Below are 19356 nucleotides of genomic sequence, written 5' to 3' on the forward strand. Positions count from 1 at the left end.
CTGATGAAATCCATCCCCCTTGGAAAATCATGCTTTATTTCACGGTGAATTTCCCCCCTCATTTAATTTTCTGTGGTCGTAACGGAAAAGATATGGCCTAGGATGAGGAATCAATGCCACTCGTAGTATTTCCCCAAGCTTTTGACTCTCATTCGCCGTCTTGCGTCAGAACTCTACTGATAATTGTGAAGGAAGCTCTGATGTGCCAACGCGATACAAAACAAGTACCTACTCATTTTAGCACCATGATATTTGTTCCGTTTTTTATAAATCTTAGCATTGATACATTTTTATCACCTAGTTTATAAGCAAAGCAAGGGTAGATAAGGCTTTCAGTACCTACTGTACTGTTGCATGTAAATTATTTATAGGCATGCTTTCAATACTTTCTTAAATTTCAGAGTATATATGTTTTTAGAAACTGTGCCTGATGTTACTTGATGAAAATTATGCCCACACCTTAATATGATGGGAAAAATTTGCTAGAATTTCGCATGATTCCATAAATTTAAAAAATTCACTCCAAACATTTTCACGAGTATCTGCACGTGAATCATTTTCAATGTATTAATTAAACGTGATGAACCTGGTTTATTTCATTTCGCGAATAAATGGTTGCTAATTAAAAGTAAGCTTTAATTATGATCGTTAAAAATTGGCCATTTCAAATTATTTCTATTCATGAAAAGTATTTCCTTTATTTTCCTAATATTTCATGATGAACTTTCAATCAGGAGGAATAATGCAAAATACAGGAGAAAATCCATATCTTTTTGTGGCTTTTGAGGGCTATTCTTTCTTTTGACTGATCTTTCACAAGCCGAGTCTAATGAATTCAGTTACAGTACCATTACCATCATCCCAAAATCACTGGAATAAGAAAAATATTTTTTTTGTCAATCACTTGGGATGATACAATTTTCTCCCTTATTTCTGATTGTATTGCTTATTTCCTTTTTCCCTTATTTTCTTTGGGGAAAGTTCAATCTTACAATAATCATGACGTAGTTAATTTCTTACCAATGAAACGGAAAAGGAGCGAGATTTTTATACACAGATGAATATCGATGTGTTTTGTTTTAAATATGAGTATGCACTTGATTTGTCACTTAAACTTAAACCATATCTAAGTAACAGAGTACATTTGAGGTAACTTTAAGATTAGATTTGCTTTAGCGATGTTTTTCCGGCTCCCGAACTTATTTCTTCAATTTAACCGTTTTTATTTTTATACTTTTATATTATGATGTCATTTCTGCGGCCATAGCGCTCCCTGACGTTAGCTTCTTAAAGTAAACTTGGGTCGTAATTTTAAGAATTTTATCGATCAGTTTCCTTCGAGTCATTTTAGCATGATCGTAATCGAGATTCCGTTTACGTAAAGATAGCCTGTGTCATAACTATCGGTAGGATGCATGTCGTGGGTTACATTTTTCTTCCGCTTTTACTCATATTTCCCCGGCCGGTTCATAAATTTGAATTTAAAAATAGCTTTCACGAAGTGTTATGATTTTCTCCTTGCATTTAACAGCAGATGCATGTACTGTATTTTATCATCCTTAGGAGTTTTAGTTAATTTCATCCAAGTCCTTGCAGTATGTAAATTAGATTGCCAAGCGTTATACATTATCGCTTTGAAAATGCATGGACTTGAAATCATTTGAGAAGCAGGGGGGAGAATATGAATGGATTTATGCTCCAGTATTTCATCCGTAATATTTCCAAAATCCAAACACGGTAATAACCAACATGCCGTATAATTTGATGACGATGGCTTTCCGCTTTCTCATAACCTTCAATATTCTTCTTAACCGTCTATTTTGAATTTTGATGCGTCCTGTCACATTCGTTTCGCTGTATGATACTCGACCATTAATCGAATATTTTTACCTGCGGAATTTTAATCGACTCTTGCCCGTCTTTTCCGAGCAGATGCTTAGGTATATTCCTTGCCCCTTTGTCTTTATACCTCAGTCCAAGTCATCAAGATAACCGGTTTTACCCATTTCCACTGCTCGGCCGGCGATAATGTGAAGTCAAAATATGTGTTCTCGCGAACAATCTTCATCCCCCATCTGCCTTATTCCTTCTGAAAGTCAGAAGCGCAGGAGAATCGCAATTCAATGCGTTATGAAAGTAGCATTCACGCTCATATGAAATCAAATGAACTGTACCCGTTGAATGGGAAACTTTCTTCTGCTCCTTGACAGTTGGAACTATAATCGCGCTTCAAACATAGGGTCTTCCCTTTCTCCACCAACCCATGAAAACTAGAAATGAGGGAAGAAAGTCTCATTTGCCATCCTAGCCAAGGCAAGGCAAGAAAAGAGATGGCTTTCTCAGTAGTTTGTATTTAATTTGATATTTTTCGAATTTTCGAATTTCGTTATTTTGAGTTATTAAGCTCGTAGTAGATTGATTTTATAGAAGCTTGGAGACAGCATGCGTCAAAAAACCTATCCATAATCATGTGGTATTGGTACCCCGAATTCGTTAATGCGACTTGCTCCATTTTCAATCATGAACCTGAAGGCTGTTTTACATGGGAAATGCGATCGCACTATGCAGAACTGTATTAGTTCTCAATCTGGTGAGCAATTGCGCAATTGCATGAACAAAACTATATCATTACCTTCGGGACAAAAGAGAGACAGCAATAATTTTGCCATCTCGCGTTAATGCCTGCTTGCATCCGATTTTTTATTCCAATACATCCAATTTAATGTACGTATTTTCGTTTTTTATGTTCTGTATCCCTCAATTTGTTGAAAAGGCACGTGGCTCCTAGCGTTATCTCTTAACTAAGACTTGAATATAATCATCTATGCTAGTATCATAGGAAAACATTTATATGAAGAGCATGATAATTATTAGACTGGACTCTTCTGACCAAGAGTTGTGATGGTGTTTCGTCGCTATGAAACATGTTGACAGTCTAATAAAGTTTATACGCCGACAAGACCGAAATTGAAAATTGCTGGAAAACTATTTGCATTCTATAGAAGAAAGTTGTATTTCACGAAGTATCGGCTTCGACAGTTGATTTTAGAGCATAATTTACTTTTATTAGAGTTGTTTTTCTTGTCTATATGGCCGAGAAAAATATTAAAATATAATTTTGTTTTCAGTTGCATTCTTACACACCATTTCTCTCTTTTTTGCAGAAATTTGGCCATAATGACCTCTTAGGACACAATCCATGCCTAAACAATCGATTCTGGTCACTCGTGGCGTCAGAAATACACTACAATTTATGCTATGGTGGTTGGCGTAACATAGTGGAACTCCTTCATGATGCACAAAGGTTAAAAAAAAGACTTCGCTGTTCCACAAAATAAAATATATTTGCGACTGGTTTCAATACTGCGTATCATCATCTGGCCAGATGATGATACGCTGTATCGAAACCTGTCGCAAGTATATTTAATTTTGTGGAACAGCGAAGTCTTTTTCTTGACCTTTGTGCATCACACTAGAATTTAGATTTTATGATATTTCTTGGAGTTTAGGTCAATTTAATTTTACTAGAATTTAGTTGTTTTGGACATTTTTAGCGGAGTGCGATTAACAAGTGAAATATTTTCATTCGAATCACATTTGATAATTTTTAAACAAACTTTTTCTTTTATGCATGTGCCTGTGATTGCTTATTTATGGTCTCGTTTTTGCTTAAACTCTGTTTTTACATACATTCCTCAAATATTGAATTGATTTAAGATAACGTTGGCATAGAAATTGTTCAATTCTTACCCTTATCCTAGTAGCACCATAACTAACCTGAAGAACCTCCCAGTCTTGGGAAATAGTCTCCCTGAAAAAAAAAGATGTTCTTTTACTATTGCAAAATAAAGCTCCGCGTGGATGCTTCTTATCACCTCTACCACACGCTGTCGCAGGGCTTTGGAATTGCATACTTGGCCTTTAAGTCCTGCAGTCTCGAGTTTAAAATTTAGGTTCGGCAGCCAAATTACTGCGTACATTTCTTCCGAATGAGCGAGTCGACATCACGGGAAATTGCTCCACAAAAGGGGAGTGGAACCGTGACACAAGCGATCGCTGACCGCTCCTGTTGCCCGGCCTGATAAAGCCGTAAAGGAGCTCGTACATATCTATTGTGCCTTTAGTTTACGCTTTGAACAGCGTCCTTCGTTCCGGCGGCAAAGAACACCCACCTCATCGCTTGTAAACTCTCTCGGACTTCTTTCCTCCCACCTCGAGCATTCTACCGTGAGTCTGCTTGTTTGCCGAAACCCTTTGACCGCCAATAACCGTAGCTCATCCTCTTCCCCTCTCTCCTAAGCTGTTCTCCCCCTCCACAACCGAACATTTCCCCTCCTCCCGACACGTCCCAAGACTCGCCAGAGTTGACGCGAGCCCTGACCGCTGGACTTCCAGTTTCCCGCCCGGCATCGCTGGGAAAGCGATACGTTGAGTCTGGTATAGGTATACTGTATCCATCTCTTCGCTCTCTGTCACCCTCACGCCGGGGGTCCATCGCACGGCGAAGGGGGCGTCGAACGGGCGGTGGGAGGGTGTGAGATGCTGGAGTCAGGTCTGGTTGGTGTCGAGAATAAATGAGTGCAATGGTTCAAGTAGTTGTGATATTTATTAATTTGTAATTACATGATTACGCTTAAAATTGTAGTAGATATGGAATTATGGGTGTCAAGAATATTCATTGATTTTACGTGGTGAACCGGGGAGAAATTATTTGAAAGGAGAGGATCGTTTTCCACTACGCATTACTGTCAATAAAAAAAAAACAATCAGTATCTTATTTTTATCTCAATTTCAGGTGCTTTCTACCTCTTATAAATTTCGCATTTCATATCCTTCTAATGAATATCGTTTTTGTTTTCTTGAATTTGAGAGATTGGAGATAGTACGTATTGATGAAGGATACTAAAGCACGCGCTTGTGCCTCAGTCCGGGGTGAGCTCCAGTCTCACCTATTCAAATCAACATTCGGGTCAAATTTTCGAGGGAGAAAGCGTGGTTAATTGCATAAAAAAGACTTGAAAAAGCTAGATTTCATTTTTTTTATAATGACGCTGTCATGATATGGAGAAAATATACAAGCGAACATATTCATGCTTGGGATATCCCGGATGCTAAATCCTCTGTGGGAATCGTCCAAAAATAACTGGCTGGCGCATATCTACAGAATAAAAAGTATTTCAGTGCATATTAATCCATTTGCACCCAGAAAAATGTCTGCATTTCCGATATGCACCCGTCTTCTTAAGCAAGTGGGATTATGTACACCACCTTCAAAAATAAACTAATCGATGGATTAGGTCAACAATATATTTAGCAAATCATTTGTAGCAATTTGAAAAGAAAATAGAGCATAGTTTTTTATCAAGAGCCTCATATACTCAGAATCGTAGGGTGTAGCCATATGGCTACGATAAGTGGAAATGGGTGAAAGCAGAGCCGAAATGTTAAAATAACATTAGAAATAAGGTTCTATTTCATTTGTTTCATTTCGAATGCTCCGTTCAGGAAGAGCCATCAAGCCGTTAATGCTTGCCTATTATTTTTCTGATAATATGTTTTGATTGAGGTATTTGAAATTTATGAGGCACAGCTTTAAGCTATTTGTGACCTGATCGTCGCTAAACAAGCCAATAAAACCCGAATCGCCCCAAGAACGAGAATTCCAGCGTTAATTTCCTGGTTAGAAGTGCCATTAGCAAGCGTTGGCGTTCCTACATTGGGCAAGTAATGCGAAGTCAGTTCCTTAATTATTGGCACGTGTATCGAACCCGATGGCTGGTCTTCGGTGGGTACTCTCTAGACTGACTTGATGTTTTCATTTGCAACTTTATCTTGGACCCAAATGGATCCGAGCTACAAAACGATAAATATTCTCTATCCTGTTCCACATCGGTATCGCTTGTTCATCGTGACGCTAAGGAATTCGGAATGGCAGTAAAAGATTCTGAGGTTCGACCGTAGGAGAGTGGGACTGGGCGGTGCGGAGGATGAAGGTATGGGGTGGGGTAAGGCGAGAAGTGGGGTGAGGTGAGAGGGGGAAGGGTAGTTGACATTCTCGAGGCGAAATGCGATGGGGAAACAGGTAGTATTTATTCGGATGGCGTCATGTAGCTGCGCAGGCCTATTGAAAATAGATTCACGGGTCGAAATTAAGGGGACAATTTTGTCACAAAATTACCTGGTTCCTGCCAGTGTCAGTGTAATTCCGGTAACGTTAAGAGGTGGATGAATGGGAAGAGAGAAAAGAGAGAGAGAGTATTGAAGAGAAGCCAACCGAAGACAAATTTTGTTCTTTCGTCTCAGCTTATACCAAAGTCCCTATTCTGCTAGGCTGCAAAGTTCTTCAGTCTCAAGCATGACGTTATGTTTTCGTCAGAAGCCCACAAAATTCAACGAATTCCATTTAAAAGGGAGGATGTGTCAAGTTTGAATTTTCCTCCGTTAAATTTGGCAAATCTGTGCGCTGTATAGTGTACTTAGCAAGGCTGGTCGAGATTAAGTTTTGAAAGGCCTATATAGTAACTATTTTTAGGCAATTAAACTATATGAAACATTGATTCATGATATGAACGGTATGAGTACACTTCATTATGACGCGAAGTTAAGAAATACTCTTACAAAGAAATGCGGAAATGCAGGCAGCAGATAGTTGTATTTTCAATATGTGAATATGTGCATATCTTAATGGTATTTTGAAATGAAACAAACTCGCTTTTATTCCTTTTGTGATAGCAAATAGGCATTATAAAATGTCGCTCTTCAAAGATTTACGCAGTTCGGTGTTTAAAATATTTAAATTGACAGCTGACATGTGGGTTTATCGTCCTTCTGTTGGTGATTGACTTCAACGTAGTCGCTGACAAAAACGAGCAACAGTCATATAATTGATTATTTAATTGTCCGTTGTGCTTGAATAGTCAACTGATCTTTTCTCATGCCTTACATTGATATCTTGAACAAATATGTAAGGAGAAAATTAATTGAAAATTAGAACAATGCATAAAATGAAAACTTTGTTGATAACCATTTAAGTTGTACGCGGTTCTTATTTCATGTATATTTACGTATCTGTTGTCACATTCTGACTTCTAGCTTACTGTGGTAAGGGTTCACATGGCCGGTGAACGGAATCCTATTTTTAGCCAAATAATAACTTTTATATCACTCTTATCAATCGTCCTCTCTAGCCATCACCACCACTGCTACAATTTTTTCCCGATCCTTGCAACGTCACACGTTTCCTAAAACAAGTCATGTGTATTAATGAATACTTCTGCACCCGTTTAACTTGATACCTCCCATCAGCCTCCATCCTCCACACCCCATTTATGTATTAAACGTAACCTCATTTGTTTCTTCTTGGCCTTTTCATTCCATCCATTTAAATTTCAAAACGATTATTCACTGTTTCTCAGTTCGCAATTCGGAAATATTCTCTCCCGTGAGTCTCAACAATGCCCCACGCCCGACAGAGGCATTAATAGTTAAAAGAAAAACTAATTATCCCACTTATATGGAATTCAAAGAATCACACATCAATAATCCCTGAAAAAGGCAACACTCTCAGGCTATAACTTACCATTCGTTCTGAATGCGAACATTGCTCTCAGGTTGATTCGGTCGGGTATACACGAGCACTCAGTAAATCAGAAAACACTGAATCCCATCGAATTCGTACCGTGTTCCTCGCCGCTCTATAAATCAGGCAGGGCGGGTGTATTTCATCCGAACTGCTCATGCTCCTCTTGCCTCCGAGAAGGAAGAAATACTGCCGAGATTTTTACTCACAAAACGGACATTCCAATTTGAAATAGGAATTCCTTTGGGAAAGGGAGTGGGGTAACAAAATCGCGGCCTTATCGAACAAGATCTAAACACCCGCGATGGTCAACATATTTTCAATTCAACCCTCCACTTCCACGCCAGGGGGACGTCAATCCTTCCTTTTAAACATCCCAGGTAGCGGGGGAGGCGTTGGGGGGAGGAAGGATCTTCGTGTGGGAGAGAGGAGGACTCCTGTCCCCAAGACCCAAAAAAATCATTAAAAAAATAAAGAAGAAAAAAAAACTCCAAAACGTGACGTGGGGAAGGGGGAGTAGTTGAAAACGGGCTATGAATACATTTTACCTCGCGCACGTTCCCCTAAAAATCTTTTGACCGTGGCTACCCTTTCCAGGTACGAGTCGTTTGTACCTTATAGTATTTTTTCGGTGTTTTATTCTAATATTCCCTCATTCCCCCCCTACCTCTCTCTCATTCCCTACTGCCTTTCTTCCGATCAAGCGTTCACCTTTCTTAATTTTTTTGGGTTTCCAAAACACTTCTAACCCCTTCCACGCGAAGTTGGGCCTCCTTCCATATTCCACGGGGCGCCCTCCCGATACGCCTCGTAACATTATCTCTGCGCCTCCCTTCCTCCTCACCTTGGAGGAGACCTCACTTCCGACCCTCAAATATTTTTCCCACCTTATCTTGAGTGATCTCTGCGTGCACCCAGGTCCAGCATCCACTTGCCTCACTTTACCCCTCTCTGAGTTCCTGGCTCGCATTGGACGTCGAGGGCTCGGAATTCTTACCGAATCCATGGCCCAGCGAGGCTCCTAAAACATTTATTATTGCCCTTTTATTGTTTAAAATTCTCCAATTATGCGATCCCCACCCCCCCTGTGCCATCTTACCCATTTAAGCCTTATTTATTCCTTCAATATTTTCGAAATGAAAGCGTAGGGTAGGGGTTAGAATGTTTGATTTTTTCTTTTTTCTTATCCCGGAGGAGACCATGTGTGGGAGGTAGGATGGGAGATGGACGAAAAAAGAATGGTGTCAATAAATTAACCTACGACATCTCACCGTTTGGAATTTGACCTTGAACCGAAGTTTCCCTCCCATCCGCCTTTCAAGCATTCCTCCACCCTTGGATTCAGCCTATCTGGACCCTCTTTTCACCTGCATAGATTCGATTTCCCTGACTCCGGTTCGCCCAGTTCTACCACCCATATCTTCATTTATGAAATCCTCCTCACTGTAATTTCTATAATTTCCTTTGTCCACTAGCATCTCTCGCCAATTATCGAGTGTAATTTTGCCCAAAAAGGTATATGAATGTGTGCTGTAACTTCACTTATGCCACCGCTCAACTCAATCTAATGGGTTGAGGTTGGATGTTGTTTACATCTAACTCCTTGTTACTCCATTTGGCCGCCTAAATTTCCCTGTGATGCAGAAACTCACAAGTTCAACTTTGAATGAATTTCACCTGCAATAGTAGGCACCTAACGATTGTAAATAACTTTGTATGGTTCTTAAAGTTTCTAGCTCCATATTAAAATTGTATTGTATGTCAGAGTAGCTCTTGTTAAAAATTTGGTAGCATCAAGAATGTCTTTACTAAATGCTCTGCAGATCTCCCTTTGAAATATTGTAGATCTAAAGATAGGTGACTAATTTTCCTTCTGGCTTTCCTTCTGGTGTTTGTGAATATATTAACACTTCCCTTGAGATTTCGTCCCACATCAACACCAGTGTTTGATGCATTTAGAATCTTAAAAATTACATGTCACAATAATCAGTAAAATTTTGAAAAATGTTCCTGGCGATACAGATATTAACGCAAAAGAAGTAACCGTGGTTGGAAAGGAGGGCCTAATTGAGTATTTACGTAATTAAATAGGTAAAACCTTCCGTTATCTTCCAACGGCCTCTTTCGACGAATCTCTAAACACTTGGCCGTTTTGTTAACTCTATTAATATTTGAAACGCCCGAGTAAAATGTTGGCTAGTTTGAAACTGCATCTATAATTTGCCTCCTTTGATGGGCTGTCTTGTATATGTTCGAAATCAAAGATCTCAGGAAGCCTACCCAGTTTGTGGGTCAATAGGCGCAGCTAGGCTTCCGGGTCATTAAACAGCGAATTGTATACACTATCATCTTATTTTTTGTAATAATCTGTGGTGAAGCGTAAGTTAATCTCTGGATTCGCCGATGTCTAAACTAAATTTATAAATACTATGAAAACTTAAGAAAAGGTCGGAAAACTATTTAAAGTCAGGGTATATTGAAAATTGCTCCGTGTGTTGCCAAAGAAACGACATAATAAGATCGAAAAAAGCCTAGGAATCGCTTGTTTTGGAGAATCTCTTTTGGTGGCATTTTTGCTCCCCGCGTCCACCCTCGGCTATTCCCTGCGCTAAAGACGACTAAGACGCTTGAATAGGCTAGTCATCGCCGAGGCCTGCGAATCTCTGCTCATTCGGCATCTTTCGGTCATGCTCGGCAGCTTTCTTTAGGATAGGGCACCTCAACTTCACCGCACGGTGTCCTATTGAGAGTTCAGCACTTCTCACCCAGTAGCGAAGTGACACCTGACGTCAAGGCAGAGAACACCGCTGTCGCCGACGCTTTGGCTCCCAACGGCACAGAGGGATAGAAACAGGTGTGCGGAAAATTCAGGCCTGTCAAGTACTGCACCATAACTCGTCAGCATACCTGCGCTTCACTTCACTGTGCTGAGGCTATCTATCGTATATTTATTTTTTTCAAACTTTCGTGTGACCTTTAGGTCGACAACACGAAGGTGAAAAAAGGCAGCCACCGCACCCTCCCTCTCCCGAGTGGACCAAATGGCATAGTGTCGAATTAAAGGTGAAAAAAGAGATGCCCATTTTCGAGTTTTCTTGGGAGCGATATCTCCATAGCAGTAAAAAATTCTAATAACTTAACTTTATACGGCCATGACTACGATTTTCACAAGTTATATCTTTCTCTATTTCACGATATAACTGAAAACTAACTGCGGTTCATCATGTCAGCTGGTATCCACAATGCTTTTGGGTGTTACGTTTGTTCCTTTACCAAGAGTTTCAATCCTGCTATATCCAATATCTTTAGTTATGCATCCCTTGCTGTCATACTAATTTGTTCATTGGCCATTAATTTGCTCCAACAAATACATTGCATGGCCTAGCGTGACTTATTGTGTTCGAAATTAACCATATCAAAGGCAATTATTAAAGGTCATTTGCCTGGCATTGAAAAACTTGGAACTGACCTCACATTTTTATCCACGCGGTGTAAATTTCTGGAACTAGGGGATCCTGGAAACGAGCCACCCGCAATGTATGCGATGAGTAAGCTTGAACGTTTCGCTTTGCCACTGGTAATAATGATATTCTGGTTGTTCAACTTTAAGCAGACAGCCATCATCAGGTTAATTCGAAAACCGAGAAAATCTATCGCCAAGTTAGTATATGTAAGATATAGACTCATTAACACCAACATCTTCCCGTCTCTGCTAAATTAAACGTAAGATCTTTAATCGATTCATAAGAATTAATTCACTCTTATATTATATCAGGTATCTCAAATCCGATTGTATAACTTTAGCTCAATAGGAGTAGGCAGAGAAATTTCAATAATATTTAGACTTCTTTTCGTTTGTCATTCCATTTACATCCTCCAGAATTATTGTCAAATCCCTCTGGAGTAGGTATCAAATTTGATGCGACTCTATCTCAAAATTCTCCATAACATCAAATATGCTTCCTCTCATCTTCCCTATTTCCATCCCATAAAATATCTGTCACTTCGAAGGATTTTTTCTCTTTATGAGGTTTTTTGCTTTTGTCCCTCATGTCATTCCCTTTTATCAGCGTCTCCCTCATGGCCATTGGCCATTTCTCATGGCTCCCAGGCCGCCTCTTTCGAACCATACAACCACCCATTTCCAGTGTATCTGTCGGTTCATCTCCTCCTCTAATCCATGTACCATACATACCCACTTGAGATGCAAACGGAGAGGCACTCCGTATCAATTTCTGGGCTCAGAATGACCGTCCTTTCTTCAATCCATTGTCCTGCTCGCATATACGTCGTGGAATATGGTCACCCTTCCTCGCCTCCAGCCTATTTCCCTCTCGTTTTTACGATACTACTTTCATCCCACTTCGTCTCCGCCACCTACCCTGCCCCACACCCCATTCTCCTCTGGATCACGTGACCCACCTCCCCACGTTCCCCTCGCCTGAGTCAGTGTGCATGATGCTGTGTCCACCTGGATTCGTTTTAGGGATGCGATATTTTTTTAATCTCAGGTTTTAGATTTACTGTTGTTATTAATGTTGAATATCATTTGACACAAATGGAATTTTTTAACAATTTAGTTCTAAAAATTCTTTAACTTTTCTCTCTAACAGCGGAATCATCTTGCTGTACCGCCTGCAGCTATTTCATGAGTGCAAGATGCTTAAATTTAGGACTAACTTTATTAAATCCTTAAGTGTCTATTGGCACATTTGCATGGGTATGTAAATGAAACACACTTTTGTTTCACCTACTGAGCTGTCATCACGAGTACATAATGGAAAAGGTACTATTATTTATTACATTCAAAGAGCTAAATCAACCAATATAAGCCGATGATTGATATTTTACCACAGATCTGATATTTAAATAAAATGAAACACGAGAAACTGGAATACATTAAGTAAAGCATTTATATTCTGAATTATGTTTTTAAAATCATTCCTCTGGCTCTTGTGGGGCACTTGAGCACTGGCTCGCTCAACACTAATTACACTCAATTACCATTAACGACATGTATGCTGTAGATTTATTAAAATATCGTTGCCAGGTAAAGGAGGCATTCAAATTCCCGATATAGGGAAAACTCGAGATAATTAAGGTTTTATTTACAGCTATACACATATTTTAGTCCAAACATAATAACCTGGGATTCATTCAGACGTCTTCGACTCTGCCCTGGCTCGGGGGAAGAGGGGGCCGGATTGTGGCCTCACCCGAGCCAGGTAAAATAAAACAAAAGTCAAGTCTCCTTCCTATTTGCACTCCCTTTTCATGTCCTTTCTTTTTTATTTTCTCCATATCTCTTATATCCTCAAATCCATCCACAATCCTCATCCTTCGTCTCTTGGTTAGCGACTTGCACCTGACTTATAAAATTATAACTTGCGAAAATTCACTTAACACAATGCTTTAAATCCCATCGCATAATTTTCCTCGCCCTATGTGATAGGCTACTACCTTCTTCAATTTCGCCGTTAAATATTTACTGCTGATGAATTGAAAACCTTATCATTGTAATTTGTGGAATATAAATCTAGTTTGCAAACTAATATGAATTCAAAGTCAAATACAGCCAAGATGATATGAAAAGAAGAAATGTGATAGGATAAAATGACAAGGAAAAGAAAGAGTTGGTAAAAATTCATTTCTTCTCTAACCCTGATATAGTCATTAATTCAACTATATTACATATTCATGGCATCTTCATAGAGTCAATCCTTTTGGTCTCCAGCTATTTTCACGGCATGGACGACGCTTTTTGGTATTCTTAATAGTTAGTTTTAATTAGAACGTATTTTGAACCAATAAAGTTGCTCTTCAAGTATTCAACTTTTATTTCCTAAATGTCAGTAAATATGAAGTCCCTTGCCAGTTAGTGGATTTAAAGGCCGTGAACAATGCTCTACACAAGAAACACGTTCTGTAGGTATTTCATGGAAAAGTCATTATTACTTATTTCTTGAATTCTTCCATCTCATGTGTTCAATAATGCTACATCAATATGTAATCAAGGAAAATTATTCTAGGGATAAATACACACCGCGCCCTTTTGAATAAAAGACTTGCTTGCAGTTCCCATGAAACTGATATAGTGATTCGAAAGATTATTTGATTTGTTGTGCTAAAAGTTTTGTTTTTTATCGATTAAAAATTGCGCTGAAAATGAATTTCATTTTCCCACTTCTCTTTTCATGGCAAGCAATCTGGCTGGTGTAAAAAGCGATAAGAAGGTTACCATTCAGTCTCAGTCAGTTTCATAGAAGTTAAGTCACCAGAAACGACTCTAAAAACCTGTTTTGTCGAAATTTCGACACCACTTGCTAAAATAATACAAATTTTCTATCATTAGATTATGTCCGAGTAATTTTTTTATTTTTCATATGACTGGAAGAATCTATGAGCAATTTTTGGCGATGTAAAACTCATGGAAATGAAGAAAAATTTATCTATTGTGAAATTGTTGTGGTGAGATTATCTTGCACATAATTGTAGTACATAAACCATAGATTTGTTGATAGCTTTATTCAAACGGAGGACGATCGTACTCGATAGGCATAGATAGTGCCGATGGCAGGGAAAGTCACGGTCTGATAATTTTGAAAAAGCTAGTGAGTGTTTTGGTAAAGTAATCCTTAAAATGTCAGTCTAACAATGCGGAAATCAATGCATGTTGTTCGCTCCTATGATGTTTCAACAGTCTTTACCACATCGAGCAGTACAAGCGCATGCATGGGGATGATTGAGGTCTCCTCATCTCTGGAGTGGATAAATGTCAGTTTATAATGCTTCTCTTAAGCGCCAGAGGTAGACACTTCTCCGTGAAGTGGCGTCCCTCGCGAATAAATTCCGTGAAATAAGGACTCGAGGAACGGTGAATGTCCTTAAATGTGAAAATTTCTCCATTATAGCTCCACCCTTAACCTGTATACCTATCGCGAAGCGTTCCCATTTACTCCATCCAGCGGCAATCATGCGGGACTAAAATTCCGCTAGAAGCAATGACATCCTCTCTCTAAACATATTTTCCCAGTCCTGGCGTACATGTTTTCTGTGATGGGCAATGTTTTTCAGTGTGTAAAAACAGACCAATTAATTTTTTTTAATGCAATGTAATAATTTCAGTGCTTACGTGGGAGTAAACACGGGAAAGACTCATGTATTTTTTCAATAAAATTAATTTCGACTGCCAAGAATCAATGGGCCCCGACATAGCCGAACTTCGATCGTGATTAGGATGGTCCGCAGTTTGTCTATTCAACATATGGATTATTTCATAGACACCAAGGGTAAAATTCGCCTTAGCCGGGTTACGAACTCGGATCTCCCGATTACTGGTCAAGCATGCCTCCAAAGTACACCACTAAGCTTGTGTTGCTTTATGCAGTGCTTTGAATTATTGCATGCTTGACGAAATCTCAATACCAATGGGAAGCAGATGGTAACCCAAACGCCTGGTTCATGCTGGTCGAAGCTGACTATGGTTTACTGCAAAAGAGGTCGACCATTACGCCCAACTCGTGTGGGCAGTGACTTTGAAGCACTATCAGGGTACAATACCCTTCGCAGCAAGTGTCTACACGTATTAAACCAGCATTGTAGTAGAATGCTGTAGCACATAACTTCTGCTCGTACACCAGGCTTCGATCCGATGATCAATGTTGAACTTCGATGCTAAAATTACATTTAATTTCGATCATAGGATCGTTTCTGCGATCGAAAACCATTCTTCGCCCCAAGCAACAGATAAACATCAATCGCCATAATTATTGCCCGTACTTTCTATTGTATCCCCGTAATGTATTGTATGTAATACATTATCACGGAAAGGACTTGAAAACATAATTAGCGAGAGGGTGTTAAATTAGAATCCATCAAGTATTTAGCAAAGTAACAATCGGTTTTTTTCACAGAGACCCCTATTTATTCTCGAACATATCACTGGGCAGCGATCTTGATGTACATTTTATAACAACAAGATATAAGCTGTATCACCACTGGTGATACTGTAGTTATTAATATTTATTATCATTACTTATGTCCAGAGGTTATTATTATGTCTTTTTGTTTTGATCAGGCCGTAAGGAAGGACCTAGCTCCACCCCTAAGCTGAAGACCTTAAAGAGTTCCCATTTCCTCTATCCAGCCGAAATCATGCTGGAGAAAATTCCTGCCAAAAATCATGCTATATTTGACTAAACGTCCTTAGGGAACGGGAATGTAGTATTGATTTTTATAATTGCCTCTCACTTTGATATTCTATTTTTGGGCTAAAAAGTCGAAAGACACCCACACAACTAGACTGTATGTTGTGGAGACCTGTGTACTACGGCTCTCCCACCGATACCACCCCCTCTACACTCCCTCCTCGGTCCCCCCCCCCCTCCCCCGATACATCGGAATCTCCTTCCCACCCGATGTATTCCTTCCGATCACTCCTCCCCGTACAAGCGAGCGTTCCCACTTGAAGATCTCCTCCGTGACTCCTCGGCCAATCGCAAGCGCTCTGCATCCGCCTCACTCCGCCCACCTCCCACTTAACCGACCGCCCCAGAGAGCGCGTCACCCTTGTCGCTGCTGCCCTCTCGGTGAGAGATTTCTCAACCACAACCTCCGAGCCGGAGCAGAGTGGATGTCTGCCCGCCTCTCCGTACCTATGCCTGTTGTTCCTCATCTTCGGCCCCGAACACAGTCATGTTTTTCCAAAACGCTACCTTTTTAAGTGTACTTTCATTTTCTTACCTGCATAATTTTGCCATTTATTTCAGTTTTGCTTTAGTTTAAGGGTTCATGCACTATCCGCTTATTCCATCACCTACGTTCTAGAATACGACGGTGATATCTTGACGATGCTCATTAGTAACTATCTAACCGCAAATCTAAATTCGCTTTTTTCAGTTCTCAATCTCTCCACAATTTTTATAAAGGTGTGACGAAGCTCTCCGCTTGACTCTTTTGTCAGTAAATCTTTTCTTGTATAGGTATTTATTCTTTTTTGCATCCTCTTTTTCAACAGAATACTAATTATGTTCAGATGTAAGCGAGTGCTGCTTAACGTTGGTATATTATTGAAATTTTGTTACGTTGCCACATAATGGACAGGAATGGAGTAAAGAGAAGGGAGCTTTTGTTCTTCCTCATAATCTCGTTGATGTCTTTGCATGTTCTAGCCTCATACCTGTTTTTTGTTTGGTAACATGACTTTCATGCCATAAGTAAAATCTCCTAGCTTTACTGAGCTCACAAAATGCTCATGTCACTGATTAAACCTTTAGAGTAATTGAAAAATATTAAATTTTATATGACAAGTCGTTATTTATTACAAGTCGTCGCAATGTACTTATGGATGCTGCATAACAAGACCTGCCATTTTAGACATGAGTTAACAGTAATGTGCTCTTAGTTGACAGCAATACTAGGCTGAGGTGCTGCCTTTAAATTCTGTGTTTAAGACGTGTTTGTGCGAGTTTGCTATGAGCGAGAAACGCATTGAAATTAATTATTTTTTTAATCCCGCGGTCTCATTTTCTGATTTTATACGCCACTTCAATGCTTATCAAATCAAGCTAGTATGTTACTGTGTTCGGTATGGGAGAAATGTTTACAGCCAGTTATAGAACCTTTTTTATTTCAATTTAGCTGTTGAAAAAATAATTGTTTGACAAGAATGATATGGTTAAAGATATTTTCATAAGGGAAGACTTCCTTCATATTAAATTCAGCTAAAGTATAATGACAAGAGTTTACCTCTTTCGATGACTTAAATATTTCCTGATACCAACGATTCATGCCACTTTATTCTTTGTTGATTAATAGATTGTAACAAAATTATACAGTATTATACGCAAATGTGGCAAAGAAATTATATCATCGCTTGAAACTTGCGCAAAATGCATTCGCTGACGACAAAATAAGTTAGAGTATAATGATGCATTTTTATTTTAGGTGATAAAACACTATGAAAACATGAATCCAGTTATTCCAAACCTTCAATAATGCCTTTGAACAAAAATCGTTTCATTTCGCGTTTAACTACGTGAACCCTTCATTTTTTGTAGTTGACATAATGGTCAAATATTCTATAACATCATTATAGTTGATGATCTACTCTTACTTACCAATCCCGTTTTTTTTCAGTTAGATAAACGGTTCTTATTTTCTGCACAATTAGTATTTTATATTCTTAATTATTGTATCTCCTTCTTGGGTGGCTTTAAGATGCTATCCATTGTTACCAGCATCCGTGAAGTAGCTAGCTAGCTTTATGCACTCACATTCAGTGAACCACGATATTTTTGACCGAGTATCACATACAAATACGCCTCCTCTCATTATAAAATGATCAGATTTAGAATATTTTCTGGAAGCATTAAGACCAACCCTAATTGCGGAGATTTTATGCAGTTTGATGCTATTTAATTTATCTTTTATATTCAAGATGATCGAGAATTCTAAGTCAGCAGTTCCTGATGAAAGAGTAAAAACTCAATGTCTAATTACAAGAATATTTAATTGATATATGATTCATTTTCAAGCGCACATGCAATAACCTATGGCTTTAGGATAGTTTGTTACGTTCATCACAAATATTACACATTTAATCACGAATCAATTTAGGCTTATTCAATCTCTCCGTTCCGAAAATCCTTTTTTGCTAGTTATCTGTACAAACCGCAGTCCCTCATTTTTAGTAACTTACCATAAAAAAACTTTTTATCAACTTAAAAATTAAAGTACGTGATGAAAGAAACGCTGGGTAGATATCTGGTATATGTGTATGGAGTATGCGAAGAGATTTATTGTTTTTGTATGACATTATAAAGAAATGTGAAAGTAGTAGTCTGAGTGGTAGAATATGTGTGAATGTGCCAAATATCAAAGTAGGCAAGCTGCAAGAGGACATTTTATGTTATTAATTTAATAAGTGTCTATAGTGAAAATACCCCATTAAATAGAATTTGTAATTCCTTTAATACACTACGGAACGTTCTGAATTTATTTGAGCATCGAAGGAAATTTTAGCTTGAAGTGATTGAGCTTTTCTACAAAATGAACTTGTAAATCAAAATAATGTAGATACATGACCAGTCTGGCTATACTACATTGAATTTGTATTATTTTGTTATAACCGTTCAGCCTGTAACTGTATTTATATGCTGGAAGTACGTTAAACACAATAAATAAGTGCGCATTTTCTGCGATGTGAATCGCAGTAAAGTAAATTTGAGAAATTAATTCACAGTCCCCATTGCGCTGAGCAGCCCTCTCGGCACCCATCAGGTGAAGATACTGGAATCTAAACACAACGGCGATGCGTGTGCTGGCTGGAAACCGCCGCGCCGTCGAGCGAGGAGCGGCTCACGAAGCGTGGAGCGCATGGCAGGGGTTTAGTCGGAGGAAGTGGTTTCAATTGCAAAAGGCGATGATAGCTACCGGAGGAACAATATGGAGACGGGAAACTGGATACGATCCCGGGGCGGGAAGGGTGGGAAGTAAAGCTAGAGGGCGCCTTATGAGAATAAGTCGTACGGAAAATACGGAAGAGAATGGGATGGCACGATACCATATTGTCCTTTTTTCCGTCTCCCCATTCACCAATCCCGTGACACTTCTCTATTTCTTTCACATTTCGCGGATTCACGCTCCGGAGACCCGGAGCATCTCGTCTTTCTGCCGGTCGGTATCCAAACGCCGTGACCGGGTGACTGTGAACCCAGGTCAGCGGCGTGGAAAGAGGAGCTTGTCACCCGGTCAGGCGGGCAGGCATCTTGACGGTG

Source organism: Ischnura elegans, chromosome 3 (assembly GCF_921293095.1).
Source record: "Ischnura elegans chromosome 3, ioIscEleg1.1, whole genome shotgun sequence".
Classification (NCBI taxonomy): domain Eukaryota; kingdom Metazoa; phylum Arthropoda; class Insecta; order Odonata; family Coenagrionidae; genus Ischnura; species Ischnura elegans.